Source organism: Elaeis guineensis, chromosome 13, assembly GCF_000442705.2.
Source record: "Elaeis guineensis isolate ETL-2024a chromosome 13, EG11, whole genome shotgun sequence".
Classification (NCBI taxonomy): Eukaryota; Viridiplantae; Streptophyta; class Magnoliopsida; order Arecales; family Arecaceae; genus Elaeis; species Elaeis guineensis.
Genome location: NC_026005.2, coordinates 8,372,264 through 8,395,064, shown reverse-complemented (window position 1 = coordinate 8,395,064; position 22,801 = coordinate 8,372,264). Strand labels below are relative to the sequence as shown.

At 46.4% G+C, this 22,801-nt stretch overlaps 2 long non-coding RNA genes across 2 annotated transcripts; one reads left to right on the top strand and one right to left on the bottom strand.

Moving 5' to 3' along the window:
* The first annotated feature begins 270 nt into the window (after nucleotides 1-270).
* On the top strand, nucleotides 271-875 carry LOC140853378 (uncharacterized). The gene is made up of 2 exons (XR_012136368.1): nucleotides 271-392; nucleotides 481-875. It is a non-coding gene; the product is annotated as an uncharacterized lncRNA (long non-coding RNA).
* Nucleotides 876-10,433: 9,558 nt separating this feature from the next.
* LOC140853405 (uncharacterized) lies at nucleotides 10,434-11,010 on the bottom strand. The gene is made up of 2 exons (XR_012136462.1): nucleotides 10,867-11,010; nucleotides 10,434-10,736 (listed from the first exon to the last, which is right to left on the bottom strand). It is a non-coding gene; the product is annotated as an uncharacterized lncRNA (long non-coding RNA).
* Nucleotides 11,011-22,801: the final 11,791 nt, after the last annotated feature.

Genomic DNA, 22,801 nt, shown 5'->3' with positions numbered 1-22,801 from the left:
CAGGCCACGAATCCCAAGAAATTGTGTCCGATCATCTGAACAATCAAGAGAATTTCAATCAAACATTCCAACTAACAAGTCAAAGTAGTTGTAGGCAACAAGTCAAGCATTCCGGTCAACAAAACAAAACAAGGAAATTTCCTATGGACGAGTATTTCTCAGTCAATGATTCGCATTTTCATGCGTCAAAATAATTGTTCACACGATAGCGGACTTTCTTCCAAGCAACCATTGCTTACAAATATCCTTGTGGTTACTCTCCCTTCATCCACATTACTCTTCATTGCCTCTATCCTTCATGAAGTCTTTACCTCCAGGGTTTCTATTAGCATTGGTTCTGACGTTACCCATCCTAATGGTTCTCTCTCCAAATAACGCTAAAGCAGCAGCGAGTACTCTAAAGTCCTTCATGCTGTGTGTATATATCCTACCTTACGACTGGCTCTGGCTTAACTCTGTTTTCTTGTTTTGCTTTTTCAGAAGATCTTCCTTGGAACTCGATGAATTCTACCAATTGCACCAACAGTGGAGGGGTCGTACTTCCATGGCAGCTGCGCAAAATTTTGAGAAGCACAGGGTATGCACCACCTTCTCCTGCAGGCAACCCTTCTCCGGGTGTTGGACATAAGTAATGAAAATATTGATTAAGAAATATAGATGTAGAATAATTAGTGGATTTGCGTTGTTGACATGAGAAGTTGTAGCGGGTACATGGGACTGTTTCAGCAAACCATCCAGTGTTGGTGAATCATGGGTTAATATATTTGCTAGATTTATAGGAACTTTTAAATGATGAATGAATACAGAAAAGAATAGAGTGCTTGTAGAAAAAGAAAGGATTTGAGGGGTCAATTAACGACCAATAATTTACCTCATTCTTTTCTCTCCTCTGTGATAAAGTAAGCTATAAACTTGGTTGAATTCCAAATGATGGGAAGCATTCTTGGGATCCCTATGTTGGCAGCCAATATGCCCTTTTCTTTTTTCTTTATCATATTTTGGTATCCAGATGCTGAAACAGCTCATTTTCTCGACAAATCAGATTAATCTTTCATTATTCTGAGGTAGGAACAGGTCAGGCAATGGTGGATGCAGACATGGAGTGGATAACTTTTTCCATAAAGAATGAGATTTTTCGGCAGTGAAACCTTGTACACAAACCTAATGGGGGACAGAAGGCATTGCCTTTTCATTGCTTGCCATCGTACACCTACGGGAACCAGCGGATCGTTATGCTGAAATAAAATGCCAATGTTTGACATCTAATGGACTAGAAGACAAACGTCAAAAGGCAAATGAGAAACAAAGGTAATGCCCAAACCAGCCCAAATTAAATGAAAAATTTTTATAATCGGATCGGTGATGGAAAAAATTATGATCGGATCGTCATCATCCGTCACGTATATATATTAGAAACGGTTATATGATATTTATCTAGACTGTCAAATATCTAAACTTTATCCATTCTTCTTTTTTTAGTATTTTAATGTACGCGCTTACATGTGCATGATCATCCATCTTTTGATGAATATTTTCGAAGCATGTTCGGTCATAATTTTTTCGATAATCAATCCAATTATAAAAATTTTATCTAAATTAAATATGATACGGGGACAGAGAAGACCAGGAGGATCTAGTCTTCTTTCAATTTCCTAGCAAATGGTACAATGGAAGATAGACCATGAAAAAGGAACTTCAAGGAAAGGTTGAAGCTTCCTTCAAAATGCTGTATAGTGCATCAATTTCCAACTTGTCAATAACTGGTAGCATGATCCAGTGGATGATCAATTGTCATTGATGGGTTGTATTGTTTCCTTATGTGGTACATACTTTGCCTTGCATGCAATTGTCTACAAAGTATAAAAGCAATTGCAATGCGGGCCAAGGATTAATTGCGAGGTACCAAATATCGGCTCCCCTGATTTTAGATTTCCGCAAAAAGATAAGTTGGAATGCAGAAGTGATTGAGTTATAGATGTTCGAAAGTAAGAGACAATTTAAGGTGCCATATCCTTGGGATAAATTGAGTAGGATCCATGGCTTCCTCTATCACACAAGGAAATGATTTTTTTTTAATAAAGAATAATTTAATGATATGTTTAGTCTTTTTATACTAATTCTTCGATACAAAGATAATTAGAGAGCTAATCTAAACTCGAAGCAAGAAAAACAATAACTAGCAAATAATATCTGATTTAGGATAACCAGCCAGATTTTCACTGACCTAATTCTTTCATTTAACAAGAGTTATATTGGTGATCATCACTTGGGCTTCCTGTTTCTCTACTTTGTATAATTTCTTCCGCACAGTCGCACCAGAGGAACCAAGAATCTTCAAAGTGCACTAAGATTGCTACAAAGTTGCACCACAGCAAGATGGCCGCAACCAAGATTACTTACAAGAGTTTTAGAACTTTGATTCGAGGTTGTATAAAGAATGTTTTCCAAGTTTTAAGCTTTTCTAAGTACCATAAGATACAATCAATTGAGAGAAAATAAAAATGTAAGACTTGTAATTTCTCTGTCAAGTATTTAATAAGTATCTAAAAGAAAGCATTAAGAAAGCTTTACCGAAATATAAGACAAAACACTTATTTTTAATTATCATGTGTTAGCCTTATTTTTTATCGAAACGGGATGGGAACGAGAGAGAGCATGTTTCTGGCTAGGTCATGCAATAGCACGGGCATATGCCATCGGTGTCTAAAATCGGAAAGAAGGATAACATTGGTCCTTTCAGTTTAAGCTTCAAAGATTTTCACTACCGACACATGCCTTCTGGAAGAAGAGGTAGCCAAGGCTATGAATTTAAGCTACGAATTACAGACTAAAGATAAACTAAGATAAGAGAAAGTAGATGAAGATAGAGATAGAGAGAGTAAAACAAACTAATAAGTTTTTGATTAGCCAAAAAGTTCCATTTACTAGAATTACATTCTAATATTTATATGCTTTTGTAACTATTGACCAGCTGTATTCTCCAACGTGGATTTTTATCCTTTGTAACTTCCCCCTCGTCTACTTTTTGCTTATAGTTATTGGGGAAGGTTTTATCTATGGATTTTATTACAGTGTTCCTTTACAATATGTTATTATAAAAGATATTTATGATATTATATATTATTAATTATATATTATGTTTCAAGAATATCCTTCTTAGTTTTCTTAGCATGAGTCTCCATCACTTGGTACCCTCTGGATCTCATGTTTTTCCCTTTCCTTTCTTTTTTTTCTTGTTAACAGTCTTCTGCAACAGGGTGCCAGTTAGCTATATCAAGCTTTATTGATGTCCAAAACTGGTTATACTGACGTATCAAGGTTATTTTTCAATTTTATTGTTTTACATATGTATTTTATTGTTTGATGCAATTAGTGTCTAGAATGGACCTATTGGTAAGAAAAGACCAACCCACCAAGAAAAGACTACGTGGTCATGCAAGTCGAAAAGACTTGTGTAAGTCATGTAGGTTGCCAAATTTCTAATGCCAAGAAAATGCTATCACTTACGACATCCCACTTGTCCAGAATTTTTGGATAGATTTAGTTTACCATAAATTTCTCATCGATTAGGTAAACTCAGTCTATCCAAAAATTTCTCGTTAATGAATCAATTGACTGACTCATATTGCTAGTAAATGCTACAAACAAAACCAATGAAAAAATGCCACTGCAATATTTTGAGGTGATTAAGTGAGTGTATAGAGGTGATGACAACTATGAGATATTTTTCACTGACTTTCTCTACAATATTTATGGTACACTATGTCTATCAAAGAATATATTCACTTGTCTAGAAATTTTTAGATAGATTTAATCTATCATAAATTTCTCATCAATTGGTATCCAAAAATTTCCCCTCAATCATGATGCTAGTATAGGCTTGGATAAATAACTAAATTCTCATCATAGCTCATGGAGCCAAAATTAAGGTGGGACAAACATAGAAATCACAGCTAAAATTTCTTTCACTGCAGTAATGCCTCCGATGCCACTTGCTTTAATTGAATTGATAGAAGACAATGGCACGAAACCCTACTTCAGGTTTGTAAGTTCACACCATGGACCATGGACTGTACCACTAGGATTGTTAGTGCATCGACCGTGTTGAACAAGTCGAAAAGACTAACGCACCAAAATAAGGTCATGTAGGTTGAAAGGACTTGTGTTGGTCTTGCAAGTTGCCAAACTTCTAGTCCCTGAGAAAATGCCTACTACTTTCCATACCCCACTGGTATAGAAATTTTTGGATGGATTTAGTCTGCCGAGAATTTCTTATCAATTGAGTAAATTTAGTTTATCCAAAAATTTCTCATCAATTAATGGATCAATTGACTGACTTATGGTGCTAGGAAATGCTGTAGATAAAATCAATGAAAAAATATCACGATAATATTTTGAGGTGATTAAGCGGATGTATTGAGATGGTGACAACTTCGTGATATTTATTTTATTGATTTTATCTACAGCATTTATGGTGGACTAAATCTACTTGAGAATCTCTTCATTTGTCCAGAAATTTTTAGATAGACTTAGTCTATCATAAATTTCTCATCAATTGAATAGACTTAGTCTGTCTAAGAATATTTCGTCAACAGATTAATTGACTCACTCATGGTGCTAGTATAGGTTTGGATAAATAACTAAATTCTCATCATAGCTTACAAAGCCGATTAAGGTGGGACACAAACATATAAATCACAACTGAACTTTCTTTCACTGCAGTAATGCCTCCGATACTACTAGTTTGACTTGATAGAAGACAACGGCACGAAACCCCACTTCAGGTTTGTAAGTTCACATCATAGATCATGGACTGTACCATTAGAACTGCTAGAGCGTCCACCGTGTCGAACAAGGTTTCTCGGATTTGGAAATTGTTGAGCTACCGAAGTCAAGCTCTTTAAAAGCATATTAAAAACTATCTGCATATCAACAAAAGAAATTCAAAATAATCAGGAAACCGCTAAACCTATCACAAATCACGCACGGTCCATCTTTTGACATGCTGAAGTGACAACAATATGCCTGGAAGTGGGAATTGGAGCGGATCGAGTTGATAGATAAAACTTTTGCTCCAATAGACCATTCTAGTTGGATCAGATTCATATATAATCCGACCCCAATCGAATAGTCTGGATTTGATTTGGATTCAGATCAAGTCCGGATCTATAATCCTAAATCATTATTACATCATTTCTTAACCGTGTTAATGATCAATAATCCCATCTACTTTTTCCTATTGAAAATTATAAGATTCTTTATAACCATACACTAACATATACCCACCACCACTATATCCTCATCATCACAACCATTATGTTCAATTTAATTTCGAAACAAGTCCAAATGTTATAAACACTTTTACAAGGGGGTTGAATATGCAATTGGTGACTGAAGTTCCTTTAGATTGACTTCACATTTCAACAATTCAGAAAGAGATTCTAACTATTTTTTCATGGTTGCTGCAAAGTAGTCTTTAAAAGCAATCCAATTCTTTTCTTTAAATTATCATCAGCAAGTACTCTGTAGTTGGTTACCTTTCAACTAAATACTATCACCCTCTTTAGACTAAGGTAATTCCAAATTACTGCAGTATGAAGAGCTATAAATTCATGTTGACAAATGAACTTGCAAAAACAATGAATAGAATAAACACTAGAATTTTTCCTGTCTTTAATCATTCTGATCCCACCCTCCAGTTGGTTCTTGCAAGCTCATTCATGAAGCCTTTATGGAGATATTTCATGTAGTTTCTAAATATTACTGATTCACCTCCAAATTTTATGAGCTATGGACAGATCGAATTTAAGTACTGAAAAAAAATCCTATCATCTAGGTTAGATAACACTAACGGTAATCATTTGCTGGCAAGTGTTGTTTGAGGAAGAAAAGAACATACTTTTATACTAAGAAAACAGCTGCTGAAATCTTGGACAGTTTTTACACATTGGAGAATACAACCTCAATATGAACATCATCTGCTTTCTTGACTGAAGTAAGCTCTATTTTTCCTTCTGTCTGTATGGGACAGAACATTGTCATATAAAATAAAATGGGGAAGAACTAAGTCTGCACGTCTACTTTCCATGGCCAAAAAGTCATGAAATCTGCATGTTTAATCCCTGAAACTAATCATGCATGTCTACTTTCCAAGGCTGGGTCAAGTCATTGAGCATGAGAGTCAAATTAATCCATAAAACTAAGTGGATCGGGTGAAATCCAAATCCAGTAAATTCTGATCCAATCCAAAAAATGTAATGAGTTCAATTTTAGAACCGGACTTAGCCCCATGGATCTTTTAAAATGGATCGGATCAGATCTAAGTGGGTTAGGCCAGGTCGGGTTACCGGTCAACTTGACCCATTTGCGGCCACGGTTGCAACTTATTGTCTCAAAGCATATCTAGGTAGTATCCAATTTTCTTTTAAAAAAATATTGTATAGGTGTTTTATCATTATTATTATTATTTGGGTGGATAAAAATATACTTGGTTATGATTTTGTTTTCTTTGATGGAATTGATTATTAGTTGAAATAATGATAAACATGATCTCTCCCATAATAGTATGCACGGTCCTAGATATCACAATTGCTTCGTATTGCTACCAAATTTATATTTTATAAGTGGACAAAATATATTAAAACGGACAATCATGTCGTTCAAGAAAAACTATAAACAAGCATAATCCAAATCAAGTTCTTTCAAAGTGACAACCAGCATGTCATATTTTTACTAAGACTTTGGACGGTGATCGTTTTTTTTTTATCTGCTAGGCAAATTGGGTGTTACAGATCTACCTACACTAACTTGAGAGGGAATATTATACTTGGTAAATTCAATCTTACTGATTATAGTATGCACGGTCGTGGATATCACACTGCCATCTATTGCATGCATAATATTGATATATCAACTCAAAGCAATCTCCAAAAATCTGTATTTATATCAAATTATGAGATTTTACTATTATATTATATTATATTTGGTCCCCAGTATCTTTTGTATAATTATGGGATTTTATTGTTGTATTTTATTTGGACTCAATTTTTATATAAAGCAGTGCCTTGAATAGAGCAAGAAATTTAAATCTCATTTTCCTTACAAATTTTTCAAAACAGCAAAACCAAGGAAGTTTCCCATGCATCCTAGATGACGTTAATCATACGTTGATGGGACTGATTTCACCTAACCATTCCACGCGCACAAAAGCAGACCTCATCTGTACATTCACTGGTTTTATATATCTGCAAAGCTATATTCCTGCAGCCTTGATCCATGCCGCTCTTTGAGTTCTGATCTCCCTCATCTCACTCATGGAGACCTTCTCTTCAAGGCTTCTGCTACCAGTCTTCTTCACCTCACTCCTGCTGCTTTCCTCTCTGAAAACTGCTACTGCGGCAGGTAACCAACTAAACTTTCAACCTTCATGAACGAGAAGGTGCCTATTGCCAACTAGTTTGCTGGTGAAATCTTTGGGTGATGGTACGTACCATATACTTATAAAACCGAACCCGACTAATTAAAATAATATTTTCAATACTTAGGCTATTTGGAGAATTGAAAATTGACAAATATGACATGTTATGTACTAACTTATGGACGTTATGAAATTATTATATTATAATTTTTATATGAATTGAATGATGTATTGGTTTGTGATGTTTAAAATCAATATTGAAGTCCAAATCGATACAACCCACATTTCGAACCTGCTACAAACCGTTAACTTTGATTTCAAATGGTTTATATATGATTAACGATCGACAGCGGATTGAATTTTTTTCAATTTGATTTGATTTGATTGGATCAAATTTTTTTCTCAATCCGACCCAACCTGGCCCGTGCTCAACCCTACTCTATAATTTAAATAGCTCTGATAAATCTATCAAATATATTAAGCCATGGTCCCCAAGAGACTGTATGATTTGCAGAAACAGGCCCATATGCATACTATAACTTCTCATGTGAACACAAATTCACTAATTATTCTACATCTATATTTCTTAATTCAGATTGTCAAATAGATAGATGGATAGATATATCGCAGCATAAAGGAGTATAGGGTACTTGCTACAGCTTTAGCGTTGTTCGGACAGAAAACCGGTAGGATGAGTAACGTGAGAACCATTGCTGGCAGAAACTCTTGAGGTGAAGACTTCATGGAGCACAGAGGCGGTGAAGATTAATATGAGTGAAGGTTGAGAGTAACTTCAAGGATATTTATAAGCAATGGTTGCTTGGAAGAAGGTCCTCTATCGTGTGAATAATTCTTTTGACACATTAAAATGTGAATCATTGACTGAGGAATACTCTCCAGAAGAAATTTCCATACTTTGTTTCGTTGACCGGTGTGGTTGACTTGTTGCCTACCTCTACTAAGACTTGGTGATTGGAATGCTTGACTGGAGTCCTCCTGAGCCTACCTAGGTGTTACCAAATCTGTGGTGCAGGCACAACGGGAGGATGCGCCGAGAGCTTGTGCAATGCATCAACAGCTGGGACAGTGCAGTACTGCATTAGCGGGGGACTCATGGAAATGTTGATTTGATGCATGTGACGAAGTCTCTTGCTTAATGAGTACTGGCTCAACAACTTAATACACCAATTCTCCCAATTCACTCCTCTTTTACCAAGCACAGGACCGAAGAACTCTTCTTGTACAGAAAACAAGGGCCTTTGCATCGCTCCAATTACTTTGTATCACCATCTTTTTCTTGGGAGAACGACTCATCACCATGAAAAGGCCTACGATTTTCAGGATTTACGTTCAATTAATATGGTTAATCTTTTCTTTTGAGTAAAACCACCATTAGAACATGGCACCAAGGAGTTCCATTAATTTGCAATTGGCAAGATGAGTGGGCATAAATAATTTGGGATGAGAGACAATTTTGGGCTGCATGTGCCCATTTAGCCTATCAGCTGATCTATCCAAGATTCTCTCTCTCAAGATACACCAAACAGATATAAACAAATTTGCTAACGGACTCAACGTATCAAGAAAAATGAATTTTGCAATGATATTTTTTTTTTATAATATTTTATTATAAAAATATTTTAAATATTATATTTTTTATTATTTATATATTTTATTTTTTAAAAAAAAATAATATATTATTATTATTATTATTTCTTTCTTCTTCCTCTCTTTGCTCGTTTCTTCTCCGCATGCCCCACCTCACGGCGCCACCCATGGCTCATCCGCAACCCCCCCCCCCCCCCCCGTCGGTGTCTGCGGTGGAGCCACTCTCAGTCCCCCCTTCTCCGGCGCCAGTAGCTCCTCTGCACCCCCTTCCTTTGTGGCCCCAGCTTCTCCGCACTACCCCCCCTCCCCCTGGGTGCCCAAAGCTGCTCTACACCCCCATCCCCACCCGCGTCTGCTGTCCCCCGCCCCCACCCCCTCTCCCCGACGGTCTATGATTCCCCCCCACCCTCACCCCCTCTCGACAGCCCGTGGCTTCTCTACGCCACCAACCCCTCCAACATGTGCCCGTGGTTCCCACCCCCACCCCCACTCGATGGCCCGCGGCTACTCTGTGCCTCCCACCTCCCTCTCTTGCTTGATGCCCGTGGCTGCTCTGCGCCACCCACCGCCTCCACAATGGGTGCTCTGGGACCCCACCTCCCGGCCTAACCGCCCACCTCCTCTCCCGCCCAGCATCTACAGCTGTTCTACACGCCTCTCTTTCTGAGGCCTACGGCTTCTCCACACTATCTCCATCATTATAATTTTTTTTTTCAAAAAAATTAAATTAATTATGATATAAAATAATTTTAATATTTAAAATATTTATAGTACTAGTCGTATATATATTGTAACTTCAACTGCTTAAAATCTGGATGGTAAAACAAAATATCGGCACCCCCAAGCAGCAGCAGGATGCCTCCGATCTCAAAGGTTGGTGGCCGCTTCACAGTTCTCTTGGTGGGCTTCGCACCATAAATAGTGTACTTTTTCTTATTTTCTTTAAAAAGGCAGGCCAAACAAAAAAAAAAACTTTTTTCTTTCATTGGAGCTGAACCTAGAATAGGGTCAGCGAAGATCCAAATGCGATGGTTTGGTTCGATCCATGCTTAATTGACCTGGCCCAAATTAATAACCAGAAAGGCCTAAAATATTATCAAAAAGAAAAGAAAGAAGAAACCAGGTTACCTCTGAATCATGCTAGATCCATTCTAATAGTTTAATCTTAGGGAGGAAATGTTTAAAAAATAACGTCCTGTCAATTCTTAGAAGATTAAAATGCTATGAACTCGCCCATCCTTTACAACAACAACCAAAAAAAAAAAAAAAGAAGAAGAAACTCACAGGTTTCTACTTAAAGAAGAACTTTTCCATCACATGAATTCAAAATTTTATAGATGTAGACAAACACGCGAATATCTCTAAAAATGCAATGCATTTCCAAAATAAATTACGGAATTACAAATTATATCAGGCATAACAATTTCATTTATCCTTTTCTCCTTACTACGAAACATGAGAATTTTATATTGCATCCGCATACATTCTTCAACAACAAATTAACTTTCCCCCATGCATAACTACTTACTTCAAATTGCATCCATATACATTCATCAACTTTATGCCCCTGGTGACGGAGGCGCGTTTTCTGGTCCCGGGCTTTCGTTTCCAAGTGGCGAAGAAGGACTAAGCCCAGAGCGTCCCAATCGACGAGGAAGCGCCACACCTCCATGCCTGCTGATGGACCGCGCAGATGTTCCAACAAGCTGCCCTGAAAGAATCAACTCACAAGAGAGATCTTCTAAGTATATGGTACGTACCATCACCCAAAGATTTCACCAGCAAACTAGTTGGCAATAGGCACCTTCTCGTTCATGAAGGTTGAAAGTTTAGTTGGTTACCTGCCGCAGTAGCAGTTTTCAGAGAGGAAAGCAGCAGGAGTGAGGTGAAGAAGACTGGTAGCAGAAGCCTTGAAGAGAAGGTCTCCATGAGTGAGATGAGGGAGATCAGAACTCAAAGAGCGGCATGGATCAAGGCTGCAGGAATATAGCTTTGCAGATATATAAAACCAGTGAATGTACAGATGAGGTCTGCTTTTGTGCGCGTGGAATGGTTAGGTGAAATCAGTCCCATCAACGTATGATTAACGTCATCTAGGATGCATGGGAAACTTCCTTGGTTTTGCTGTTTTGAAAAATTTGTAAGGAAAATGAGATTTAAATTTCTTGCTCTATTCAAGGCACTGCTTTATATAAAAATTGAGTCCAAATAAAATACAACAATAAAATCCCATAATTATACAAAAGATACTGGGGACCAAATATAATATAATATAATAGTAAAATCTCATAATTTGATATAAATACAGATTTTTGGAGATTGCTTTGAGTTGATATATCAATATTATGCATGCAATAGATGGCAGTGTGATATCCACGACCGTGCATACTATAATCAGTAAGATTGAATTTACCAAGTATAATATTCCCTCTCAAGTTAGTGTAGGTAGATCTGTAACACCCAATTTGCCTAGCAGATAAAAAAAAAACGATCACCGTCCAAAGTCTTAGTAAAAATATGACATGCTGGTTGTCACTTTGAAAGAACTTGATTTGGATTATGCTTGTTTATAGTTTTTCTTGAACGACATGATTGTCCGTTTTAATATATTTTGTCCACTTATAAAATATAAATTTGGTAGCAATACGAAGCAATTGTGATATCTAGGACCGTGCATACTATTATGGGAGAGATCATGTTTATCATTATTTCAACTAATAATCAATTCCATCAAAAAAAACAAAATCATAACCAAGTATATTTTTATCCACCCAAATAATAATAATAATGATAAAACACCTATACAATATTTTTTTAAAAGAAAATTGGATACTACCTAGATATGCTTTGAGACAATAAGTTGCAACCGTGGCCGCAAATGGGTCAAGTTGACCGGTAACCCGACCTGGCCTAACCCACTTAGATCTGATCCGATCCATTTTAAAAGATCCATGGGGCTAAGTCCAGTTCTAAAATTGAACTCATTACATTTTTTGGATTGGATCAGAATTTACTGGATTTGGATTTCACCCGATCCACTTAGTTTTATGGATTAATTTGACTCTCATGCTCAATGACTTGACCCAGCCTTGGAAAGTAGACATGCATGATTAGTTTCAGGGATTAAACATGCAGATTTCATGACTTTTTGGCCATGGAAATTAGACGTGCAGACTTAGTTCTTCCCCATTTTATTTTATATGACAATGTTCTGTCCCATACAGACAGAAGGAAAAATAGAGCTTACTTCAGTCAAGAAAGCAGATGATGTTCATATTGAGGTTGTATTCTCCAATGTGTAAAAACTGTCCAAGATTTCAGCAGCTGTTTTCTTAGTATAAAAGTAAGTTCTTTTCTTCCTCTAACAACACTTGCCAGCAAATGATTACCGTTAGTGTTATCTAACCTAGATGATAGGATTTTTTTCAGTACTTAAATTCGATCTGTCCATAGCTCATAAAATTTGGAGGTGAATCAGTAATATTTAGAAACTACATGAAATATCTCCATAAAGGCTTCGTGAATGAGCTTGCAAGAACCAACTGGAGGGTGGGATCAGAATGATTAAAGACGGAAAAATTCTAGTGTTTATTCTATTCATTGTTTTTGCAAGTTCATTTGTCAACATGAATTTATAGCTCTTCATACTGCAGTAATTTGGAATTACCTTAGTCTAAAGAGGGTGATAGTATTTAGTTGAAAGGTAACCAACTACAGAGTACTTGCTGATGATAATTTAAAGAAAAAGAATTGGATTGCTTTTAAAGACTACTTTGCAGCAACCATGAAAAAATAGTTAGGATCTCTTTCTGAATTGTTGAAATGTGAAGTCAATCTAAAGGAACTTCAGTCACCAATTGCATATTCAACCCCCTTGTAAAAGTATTTATAACATTTGGACTTGTTTCGAAATTAAATTGAACATAATGGTTGTGATGATGAGGATATAGTGGTGGTGGGTATATGTTAGTGTATGGTTATAAAGAATCTTATAATTTTCAATAGGAAAAAGTAGATGGTGTTGGGGGATACCCACCGACCGACCGACCGACTATCGGAGGGCCCGACCGGCTGGCGGCCCGACCGACTAACCAACGGCCCGACGGACGACTCTGACTGGCCGATCGTCGGTCGGGCGACAGGCCGACGGACACCATCAGCGGCTAACTACGGCCATTCCACGGTCCATTCCCGACCGACTAAGCCCAGAGGTCTGGTAGCCGACCCACATGAAGCTCGCCGACCGACGGAGGAGTCCGACGCCACTCTGCTGGCCACCTACCTGGGGTCGGCCGACTCCACCAACCACCGTACGGCCGCCAGACGTTGTCAGCTCTGACACGGACATGCGGCACAGTTACCTAGGGGCATTGTCCCGCCCGGGGCCGGGTCAACCCTGGCGATTAGACGGCTACACGGCGACATGACGTTTTCACGGCGGCTCTGACAGTCTACAGTGAGTTGACAGTTCCTCACTTGTCCGTGTCATTAATGACGGCGCCATACCGTGCTCCACTATATATACCGGGGAAGGCAACAGTGCAAGGGGTCGATCCGCCCGTCTCTCCCACATACGCAGGCTCGCTCCTCTCTCTCTCCCTCTCTCTTTCTCAGAGCTCTCTGTCTGTATTTCACTGTTGCCCAGTCACCTCTCTGACTTGACCGTCGGAGGGTCCCCGCCGGAGCCGCCTCCGGTCAGTGCGGACTTCCTTTTGCAGGTGCACGCTTCCCGGCGATCGGGCGATGAGGTGATTGGCCGCAACAGATTGGCGCGCCAGGAAGGGGAGCAGCATGATAAAGACAAGAGCTCAACGATCGAGAGTCACTGGGTCGGCCAGGCGCTCTTCCCGCCGGGAAGAAGCCTCCCCGCCCCCACCGGCGGCGGAGCCTAGCTCTCCGCGCCCTGCAGTGACCACGGAGGCCCAGATTGCGGCCATCGTACGGCAGATGACCGTACTGACCGACGCAGTCAAAAGCCTCCAGCAACAACCGGCGGCCCGACCTATGCCTTCCAGGAGCAGCCGCCGACGGCCGCGCCGACCCCTGTCGCCTCCATGCGAGCGCTCCCAACAGCGCTCCCACGGAGAGGAGGAGGGGCGACCACGGCGCGACGACCGACGGTCCCAGCGGCCCTCTCCTTCCCCGTTGGAACGGGCGAGGAAGGAAAAGCGGCCGCGCACACCGTCGGCCTCTCTTTCAGAATCCTCCGGAGGCTCCACCCCTGGGGTCTCCCAGCATCGACGAGCGGACGACTACAAGCGACGGTTCGAGGAGATCGACCGCCGACTCGCCCAACTGCAGATGGACGGCCAGAAGTCTTCGAACGACGTCGACTTCCAGACCGCCCAGCCTCTTTCTCGACTGGTCCTCGATGAGCCGATTCCCAGTCGGTTCAAAATGCCGAACGTGGAGCCATACGACGGCTCCACCGACCCAGTCGACCACCTCGAGAGCTATAAAGCTCTCATGACGATTCAAGGGGCAACCGACGCTCTTTTTTGCATCGGCTTCCCCGCCACACTTCGCAAGGCTGCCAGGGCTTGGTACTCCGGTCTTCGATCGGGCAGCATCCATTCCTTCGCGCAGCTCGAGCACTCGTTCGTGGCCTATTTCAGCACCAGCCGAAAGCCGCCGCGAATGTCGGATAGCCTTTTCTCCCTCAAGCAGGGGGAAAACGAGACGCTCCGACACTTCGTGGCGCGATTCAACGCGGCCACGCTCGAGGTCCGGGACCTCAACGAAGACATGGCGGTTTCAGCCATGAAGCGGGGCCTGAGGTCGTCCCGATTTACTTATTCTCTGGACAAGACCCTCCCCCGAACATACGCCGAGTTACTGGAGCGCGCATACAAGTATATGCGCGCGGACGAAGGAGCGTCCGACCGACGCTTGGTCGAGCCCAGAGGTCCGAAGGAGAAGCGAAGAAAAGGTCGGGAGCCCGCCGAACCAAGCAGGCCCCCAGCCAATAGTCGGCTTTCTCCACCCCGACAGATCCAAAAATCACCCCGCCGACAGACTCCGAGGCCGGTGCGTCCCAGGTATGACTCCTACACTCCTCTCTCCGCTCCCCGTGCGCAGATCCTGATGGAGATCGAAGGGGAAGAATACCTGCGACGGCCTCCGCCTCTGAAGGCAAAGGGCCTCGACCATCGGAAGTACTGCCGGTTCCATCGGAGCCACGGCCACGACACCGAGCGATGCATCCAGTTGAAGGATGAGATCGAAAATCTCATCCGTCGGGGGTATCTCGGCAAATTTCGAAAGGGTCCGCCGACCCGACCGATTGCCGATCGACGCCCCCAGCCGACTGAAGAGGCGCCGACTAACCAGCCGACGGCTGGAGTCATCAACATGATCTCCAAGCGGCTGGGATCGGGGACGTCTACAGGGGGGGAGCCGACGAAAAAGCCACGCCCGGACGACATGATTACCTTCTCAGAAGATGACGTTCGGGGCATCCAGACTCCCCACGACGACGCTGTTGTTGTGTCGGCGACAATAGCCAATTATGATGTAAAACGAATTTTTGTTGATAATGAAAGTTCGACAAATGTTTTGTTTTACTCGACCTTCTCCCGAATGCGACTACCGACTGATCGACTTAGTGGGGTCTCCACGCCCTTGATCGGCTTTGCCGGAGACACCGTCACGACAGAAGGAGAAATCACCCTGCCTGTGACGGTCGGTACCGAACCACGGCAAAGCACAGTCTCCCTCATTTTCGCGGTCGTCCAAGTTCCTTCGGCCTACAACGCCATACTCGGGGCGACCCGGATTGAACGCCCTCAGGGCGATCGTCTCGACGTACCATCTCCTTGTTCGATTCCCGATCAAAAATGAAGTCGGAGAGATGCGCGGAGATCAACAGCTCGCCCGACGATGCTTCCAAATCTCCGTCCAAAGCGACGAGACAAAGGATCCCCTGACAATCGACAAACTGGATCAACGGGAGGAAGAAGAGCGGGGTTCGCCGGCCGAGCAGCTCGAGGCGATCCCGATAGGAGAAAATCCCGACAGAAAAGTTTGGGTCGGGTCTCAATTGCCCGACACCGAACGCCACCGACTGGCGGAGCTGCTGACGGCCAACGCCGACATATTCGCATGGTCGGCAGCAGATATGTCGGGCATCCCTCTAGAAACAATTACTCACCGACTCAACATCGACCCGACAATGAAGCCGGTGAGGCAGAAGAAAAGGTCCTTCACCCCAGAAAGGCAGAAGGCCATTGACGAAGAAGTGGACAAGCTGCTCGAAGCAGGCTTCATTCGGGAATCCACGTATCCCGATTGGCTCGCCAATGTCGTCATGGTCAAGAAAGCCAACGGGAAATGGAGGATCTGCATCGACTATACCGACCTCAACCGAGCATGCCCGAAGGATAGCTTTCCACTCCCGAAGATCGACCAGCTGGTGGATGCGACGTCCGGATTTCGACTGCTCAGCTTCATGGACGCATTTGCCGGGTACAACCAGATCCGGATGGCGCCTGAAGACGAGGAGCACACCGCGTTCGTGACCCCCAAGGGCCTCTACTGTTATCGGGTGATGCCCTTTGGATTGAAGAATGCCGGCGCCACCTCCCAGCGACTCGTCAATAAGGTCTTCAAAGACCAGATCGGGCGTAACATGGAGGTATACGTGGACGACATACTAGTAAAGAGCACGCAGATCCCGGACCATGTTCAAGATCTCGAGGAGACCTTCCGCACCCTTCGACGACACCGAATGAAGCTCAACCCGACCAAATGCGCTTTCGGGGTGACCTCAGGGAAGTTCCTCGGATTCCTCATTTCTCAGAGAGGGATCGAGGCCAACCCTGAGAAGATAAAGACGATCCTCGACATGCGTCATCCGAACACCAAGAAGGAGGTCCAACAGCTGAACGGAAGAATCGTTGCTCTTAGCCGATTCATTTCCCGATCAGCTGAAAGGTGCCTCCCGTTCTTCAAGACCCTGCGCCAGGCGAACGGTTTCTCTTGGTCGGATGAGTGCGAACAGGCCTTTGAAGACCTGAAAAGGTACTTGGCTTCCCCGCCGCTGCTCGTGAAGCCGCAGGTCGGGGAGACCTTGTATCTCTACTTGGCCACATCTTCTGAGGCGATCAGCTCGGTGCTCGTTCGGGAAAACGAGTGCCGAACCCATCAGCCCATCTACTACACCAGCAAAGTGCTCCACGGCGCCGAAGCCAGATACTCGGAGACGGAAAAGATGGTTTTCGCCCTGACCGTCTCCGCGCAACGGCTCCGACCATACTTCCAGGCCCACGCCATCGTGGTACTCACCAACCAGCCCCTGAGGGCCGTACTGCGCCGACCCGACACATCCGGACGACTCGCCAAGTGGGCGATGAAGCTTAGCGAGTTCGACATTCAGTACCGACCGAGGCCTGCCTTGAAGGCTCAGGTCTTGGCCGACTTCATCGCCGAATGCCCGACGACCGACCGAAGGTCGGGAGCTGAAGGCCTGGGACGAGATTCGGTCTCTGAGCCAGACCCGATCTCCACCTGGGTACTCCACATCGACGGAGCCTCCAACGCTCAGGGAAGCGGGGCCGGGCTCCTGCTCACGAATTCGGAGGGGGTGGTCACCGAATACGCCCTCCGGTTCGACTTCAAGGCCTCCAACAATCAAGCCGAATACGAGGCACTCCTCGCGGGCTTGAGGATGGCGAAGGAACTGGGCGTCGACAGCCTCCGGGCATTCTCCGACTCTCAGCTGATCGTGGGGCAGGTCAAGGGCGACTTCGAGGCGCGAGATCCGACCATGATCAAGTATCTTCAGAAGGTAAAGGATCTCGTGGCCCGCCTCGAGCATTTTGAGATCTCCCACATCCCCAGGACGGAGAACGCCCGTGCCGATGCTCTCTCCAGATTGGCAACGTCGGCCTATGATTCTTTGGGTCGGACGTTTGTCGAAAACCTCCAACAGCCGAGCATCGATCGGGTCGAAGAAGTACAGCAGCTAACGTCTGAACCAAGTTGGATGGACCCGATCGTCCGGTACCTGTCCGACGGGACCAGTCCCGAAGATCCCGTGGAGGCCAAGTGACTCCGATGGTCGGCGTCGCAATATGTGATCATGGACGGCCGACTCTACAAGAGGTCGTTCTCCCTCCCTCTGCTCAGGTGCTTGGGACCGACCGACGCTGACTACGCTCTCCGAGAGGTTCACGAAGGAATTTGTGGGAATCACTTGGGGGGCAAGTCCTTAGCCTTCAAGGTCTTGCGACAGGGCTACTACTGGCCGACCATGAGGAAGGATGCGGCAGAGTTAATCCGAAGGTGCGAGCCATACCAGAAGTATGCCAATATTCAGCACCAACCGGCCAGCCAAATCACTCCCATTGTCGCTCCATGGCCCTTCGCTCAGTGGGGAGTCGATATTCTCGGCCCCTTCCCACCGGCGTCAGGCCAGAGGAAGTTCATCGTTGTCGCCATCGACTACTTCACGAAGTGGGTCGAGGCCGAGCCCTTGGCGCAGATCACCGAACGGAAGATGGAGGACTTCATCCAAAAGTCCATCATCTTCAGGTTCGGATTGCCGCGCACCATCATCACCGACAACGGACGGCAATTCGACAACCAAGACTTCAAGGACTTCTGCGCCAGGTTCCACATCCGTCATCGACTAACTTCAGTCGGGCACCCACAGTCCAACGGTGAGGTTGAGGTGACGAACCGAACCCTGCTCCATGGACTCAAGACCCGACTGAACGAAGCCAAAGGTCTCTGGGTCGACGAGCTGGGCTCCGTCCTATGGGCTTACCGAACGACCCCCCGTGTCCCGACCGGGGAGTCGCCGTTCAGTTTGGCTTACGGGACAGAGGCTATGATCCCGCTCGAGATTGGCCTGCCGTCTTCAAGGGTCGAGCAGTACCACGAGCCGGACAACTCCGAAAGCCAGAGGGCCGACCTAGACCTTCTCCCCGAACTGCGAAATAAGGCTCAAATTCGAATGGCCTCATATCGACAGAGGGTCGCCCGGTACTACAACGCTAAGGTCAGACCAAAGCTCTTCAGGCCTGGCGACCTAGTCTTGAGGAAGGCGGAAGTGTCGAAGCCCTTGGACCAAGGGAAGTTGGCTCCCAACTGGGAAGGACCCTACAAGGTTGCTGACACCTTCGGGCCGAGGGCCTACCGGCTGGAGACCCTTGAGGGGAAGCCCATTCCCCGGACTTGGAACGCCGACAACTTGAAGCTGTATTACCAGTGAATTTTGTGGTTGGAATACAAGTTCAGTTTTAAATTTCGGAGTCCTGATCCTTCGACGTTCAACGATCCATCGGCCCCTTACCAGGACCGATGCACCTACGGGAGTCGATACTCCTTCGGCGTTCAACGATCCATCGGCCCCTTACCAGGACCGATGCACCTACGGGAGTCGATACTCCTTCGACGTTCAACGATCCATCGGCCCCTTACCAGGACCGATGCACCTACGGGAGTCGATACTCCTTCGGCGTTCAACGATCCATCGGCCCCTTACCGGGACCGATGCACCTACGGGAGTCGACAGCCCACGCGATTGTTGTCGCGACTTCCGACCAGGCTGCGGTCGGTCGAGGGATATTCGGCTTACCACCGTTTTCACACAACGCGACCTTAGTCGCACCCACAGCTTCCTGACCGATTGACGGTCGGTCGAACGACATCCGGCTTGCTACCATATGTCGGACGACACAGAACCCGACGCAAGAGCTTGGGGATCCGACTTACTATCGCTCCCCCGATACTGCGCCGGTCGATGTTCGACTGAACGCATCTACGGAAGTCCGACTACCAAACCTTTACCAGGTTCGATCGGCTCCCGACTTAACAGATGCGCCCGACCGGCGACTTCAACTATTGGAAGCCGACCTAAAGTCGGGACACAAGCTACTTCGGAGCTGTACAAGTCGGTTAAGTCCTACCGACTTACCCGAGTTGGCGACTTCTCTAAGTTGGTAACTAAGGTTCGACATTACAGCAATAAGAGATATTTCAAACAAAAGACACAAGAAAAGACAATTTCATTCATTGATCGAAGGAAATTACAAAGTCGGGCCGAAGCCCGATTACACGTATTTTCAAAAAGAAACAAAAAGAAGACGGTCGGCTGGACCGATCATTCGTCCTGGTTGATCTCTTCGACCGACGGAGGATCGGGAAGGATCGGCGTCTCGACCGTGAGCGGCGCTGGGTCAACGGCAGAAGGATGTCCTTCAGTCAGCAAGGGACCTTCGGTCGGCTCCTGCTCCGGGATGGCTTCCTCCGCTGGGATGACGCCTCCCGACAGCTGGTCGGCCTCCTCTTCGGCTCCCTCTTCTTCGGCGAGTAGCGGGACGACTCGGCTGACGTCCACCTCCGGGTACAAGGCATGGACGGCATCCCGACCGTCCTCGAACCCGACCCGGTAGGAGGCGAAGCCTGACTCGAGCATCTCCTCCTTGTACCGGTCGGAGGCCCGGAAGTCCTCAACCGCACGATCGACCGACTCCTTCGCCGACCGTGCCTCGTCCTCAGTGTGGGCCAGCTCCTCCCTCGCCAACTCCGCCTCGGCCCTAGCAATTTCGGCGTCGATCTGGGCGATGGACAACTCCTCTTCGGCTTCCGCGAGCTTCCCCAGGCTGACCCGAAGTTGCTCGCGTTCCCCTTGGAGTTCGGAGGTGGCACCGTCCCGTTCGCGTCGAAGACGACGTACGGCCCGACCTTTGTGCTTGGCCTCCTTCTTGGCCGACTTCAGTTCGGCCATAAGCCGGGAGACCTCGTCCGTCAACTTGGCCTCCCGGTCGGCCGACTCCTGCAGTTGGTCGACCAGCCTCGCTCTTTCGGCCTCGGCCGCCGCCGACCTTTCTTTAAAGGCTGCCCGAACGTCGCCGAACCTTCGGTATCCGGCCTCCAACTCGGACATGGTGAAGATCAGCTGCCGACGGAAAAAAGCTTCGTCAGAATTATGTGTCAAGCAAAAATTCTTCTAAGGAAAAAGGTGACGCGAAGCTTACCTCCACCATTGTCGGGTAGAACCGCGACAGCATCTCGGTCACCTGCCGAGACCGCAACGACTGCACGTCGGTAGGGAGGAGGATCCCCTGGCACAACCTCCTCGCAAGGTTGTGGTCGGCCAAGGCCGATGCACCCTCAGGGTAGTATGCGTTGGGGGGCATTGATCTCTCCTCCTCCGAGGGCTCCATCGGGGCTTTCCCCCGATCAGCTGCCCCGACCGATGTGGCTGGCAGCGATGGGATGCTGGAGTTCGACCCGGCGCCCCCCGTTGCGCCAGCGGACGCCTCCGGACGGTGTTCGGCTTCCCGAACGTCATCCGGCTCCACCCGCGGCGGCGAAGCCGCCGACACTCCTTCGGCCACTTCCTCGGTCGGCCTCTCTTCGACTTGGACAGTCGGAGCCGCGAGGGCTATGATCGGCTCCGACCCCTCGGTCGTCGATGCTTCCACGGTCGGCGGGACTGGGGTTGGTCTCTTGGAAGGGCGCGAAGGGCCAGCCCCCGACGCTGGCCTCTTCCTCGCGGCGGCAAACTGACGAATCTCGGCATCGGTCGGCCTCATCCTCGGCGGTGTCCCTGCAAAACCGACCAGTGTCAAAGGCCGGACCAGAACTACCCTAAAGCCGAACAAAAAGAAAAGCTGGGGGATCGGGCGATACCTATTCGGGGGACCAGACTCAGGCCGGCATCATAGAGAGCTTGCTCGGTAACAAGCTCCCTCTGCTTCGGGACCGACATGTCTTTGAGTCGGTGAAAGTCCTCCCGGTCGTCCGCATCGACCCGACTGTTGTCGTTGAACTCAGTTCGGGGTACACCCCAGCGGGAAGGAAAGCCCCAAGAAGAAGAAGAAGAAACGAAAAAGAACTGGTTCTTCCATCCATGAATGGACGATGGAAGACCGGTTATGAAAGCAAGACCCTTCCGGGGGTTGAAGAGCCACCACCCTCGGGCCTTAGGGTGGGGTCGGAGCACAAAAAATGCCCGGAAGAGGGAAACGCGAGGGTTGGTCGGCAAAAGCTGACACAACAACGCGAAGGAGATTATCAGACGAACGGAGTTCGGCGCCAGCTGCGCCGGACAGAGTCCGTAGTAATCAAGCAGATTTCGGACGAACTCCGGAATCGGGAGCCGAAGACCCGCGCGAAGGTCTTCGACATATAGCGCCAGGTCGCCAGGCGGAGGGCTGTTGACCCGACCGCCGGCCCCTGGAGCGGAGAGCCGAAACTGCTCCAGGATGCGATAGTGCTCCCGAAGCTGATCGACATTCGGCCCCGAAAGCGAGGAAGCCTCATCTTCCGGAGCCGATCGAGAGTCGTCGGTCGGGTTCCCCGACCGAGCTCCCTGGGTCGGTTTCCTGGTCATTATGCAGGAACCAAAAGAGCAGAAAGGGAAGAAGAAGGAGAACAGGGGACCACGAACCCGATGGACCCTCCGGAAGTGGAGAAGAGCTCTGCCCGCGACGACCGAGAAATCGCCCGGACAGAGTTTCCCCCAGCAAATGGCGAGTGTGGGTCCTGGGTCCGGGAGGTCCTATATATATAGGGCCGACCGACGGCCGAGATGCTCCCGCGCCAACCAAAGACCTCCAGATGCGTGACGCGTGGCGCCCGCCGGTTGGCTGAGGATTCGGCGCGCTTCGTCCCGGGACGCCCGCACCGCCCTCATTAAATGCCGGAGCGGACGCCGGCCAACCACCATGACACGCGGCGCGCGGGGGTTGGCTCCGCAGTCGGCCGCCCGCGCCGGTCCGCGTTCCCGATGGGACGCCTCGCCCGCGATCGGCGCCGAATATCCGA